The 2,374-nt window shown below is 47.8% G+C and overlaps 1 protein-coding gene across 1 annotated transcript in view; it reads left to right on the forward strand.

Moving 5' to 3' along the window:
* The first annotated feature begins 273 nt into the window (after positions 1 to 273).
* METTL16 (methyltransferase like 16) overlaps positions 274 to 2,374 on the forward strand; it is a 63,206-nt gene continuing 61,105 nt past the window's right edge. Inside the window, exon 1 of the mRNA XM_005858297.2 lies at positions 274 to 423. The gene's annotated coding sequence lies outside the window, so the exon portion shown is untranslated. The remainder of the gene's footprint in view (positions 424 to 2,374) is intronic.

Raw genomic sequence — 2,374 nt, forward strand, 5'->3', positions numbered from 1 at the left:
TCCTGACCAGTCCCCGAGACTATGGTTTAGTAAGTCTGGAGTGAGGTCCAGAAAGCAATTTTTAAAAAAATAATCTACATTTGTCAAAAGTTACCTAGCAGATTCTAATGCAGGTACCTCCACCAAGGACTCAGCTTGCTACCACGCCTCCCCCCACCTCCCACACCCCGCCTTTTTTTTTTTTTTTGTCAGAAAGCGCCGCTAACTCCAAGTCTCGCGACAGTTTATTCTTTCTTCAGCATCTACTACAGATCTCGCGAGATTTTCATCGTCCAATCGCGAGGCTGAATGGCTGCCCAAGATGGCGGCGCGCTGGGAGCGTAACATCTGCGTTTCTAGGAGCTTCGCGCTGCATATGGTTTGAGACTAGGGGTTAGAGGCCCGCTCCAGATTGGTGGTTCGGCTGGAACTTGGCCCGCAGAGGTAAGTCGCTTATTGTCTTTCACGATGGTGACGAGTTCACTTGGCCCATGGATCACCCAGGTTCCTCATTCTCGGGTGCTGGACTTCGGGGGTCTAGGGAGAGAGACCCGATAGGGGTTGGGATGTGGTGTGGGGGGTGAGGAGTTGACTAATAATAGAATGGAGACCACGACTGAAGTAGGGAAGGCCCCCGGGGCTGAGGAGGTTCAGAGAGATCGGAAACTGAGGCGGGAAGGCAAACCGAATGGCTAAGATGAAGGTGTGGAGCAGTGGGAGAGATGGAGAACGGGCCGTGGCGGGACTTGCAAGGAAAAGTCGGGTTTATGAAGGAAGTCAACGAGGAAAAAGGGAGATGGGGGCTGACGTGGGAGGAATTTGTTAAGAAGGGATTCGAAATTCCGAAAGCGACATTTAGATTGCGTTAAGGTGCGTGGTAGTGAAAGAAGATTATTTAAGGCTCAAGAGAAACCAAGGGAACAGGAGCGTCAGGGTTCGACTGCTTTGGTTTTTTTTACGACCGACTCGGTCAGCCCAAGAAAAAGCCCCAAGCTTAGGACTGAGCCTTCTTTGGGAGTCAAGATGGGCGACTCTTCACCCGAATGAGGTGCTGTGTTTCAGTGAGAAGAGTCACACACCAGGGTTTTCAGTCAGCGAGTACCGAGTGCTTACTCTCCCAGCACCGGATTGCCTAATTTGGTGCTGGGAAATCGCGTGAACAAGACAGACAAAAGATTTTCCCTCATGAAGCTCACTGGCATGGCAGATTTTTTAAAAAAAAGAAAAAAAAAAGTGAAATATGTGGAATGTATGGAATGCCAAATGGGTAAGTTCTATGTAGAAGTTCGAAGCAAGTAAGGGAAACCAGGAGTGCGTTCACTACTGCAATTTTTAAGTAAAGATAGTAGGAAAGGCATCAGTGAGGTGACAGCTGATTCAGAGACCTGAACAAGGCCCCTGTAGCTAAGGGCAGGATGGGCCACGAAGAGGAAAGTAGATTAGGTTAGACTTAGAGAGAAGGAGGTGACCATGCTGATGGCAGGTGAGAGGTGGCACTGAACTAAATTGAGGAACATGGTAGATTTAGCGGAGAACCCATTGCCTGTATGAGGAGCTTGATTCGCAAAGAAGTGGCTTTATTGACTCATTCTGTTCTGACCGAAAAGGTTGAGTAAGGTAGGAAATGAATTGAATCTGCCATATGTGAACGAAAAAGGGTCTATGCAATAAACCTGACAGGCTCATGGGGCCACATGGCAGGCCTGATAAGCTCAGTCACCAAAATAACCACACACCATGGTCTGATCATAATAAATCCCAGTTGGCCAGGTCATAGTGGGTAGTTACATCCCAGGCCTGTAGCTCTCTTTGCAAAGGTCAGTCTTTGTTGCCTGTATGAGGAACTTGATTCGCAAAGTGGCTTTATTGACTCATTCTGTTATGACTGAAAAGGTTGAGTAAGGTAGGAAATGAATTGAATCTGCCATATGTGAACGAAAAAGGGTCTATGCAATAAACCTGACAGGCTCATGGGGCCACATGGCAGGCCTGATAAGCTCAGTCACCAAAATAACCACACACCATGGTCTGATCATAATAAATCCCAGTTGGCCAGGTCATAGTGGGTAGTTACATCCCAGGCCTGTAGCTCTCTTTGCAAAGGTCAGTCTTTATCTTCAGTGAGCCCTGTCCATTGGTCTTACGCATTTAGGATAACATACCTTTAAAATGTCAGAGTGAATGAAGGAAAATGAAAAGGCCAGTATGTCTGGAGCACAGTGATGGAAAGGGGAAGTGGCAACAAATGAGGCTGGAGGGATAGGCAAGGCCTAGATAAGCGGTTCTCAACCTGTGGGTCGAGACCCCCTTGGCGGTCGAACGACCCTTTCACAGGGGTCGCCTAAGGCAATCCTGCATATCAGATATTTACATTACGATTCATAACAGCAACATT

This window comes from Myotis brandtii, unplaced genomic scaffold (assembly GCF_000412655.1).
Source record: "Myotis brandtii unplaced genomic scaffold, ASM41265v1 scaffold1167, whole genome shotgun sequence".
Taxonomy (NCBI): Eukaryota; Metazoa; Chordata; class Mammalia; order Chiroptera; family Vespertilionidae; genus Myotis; species Myotis brandtii.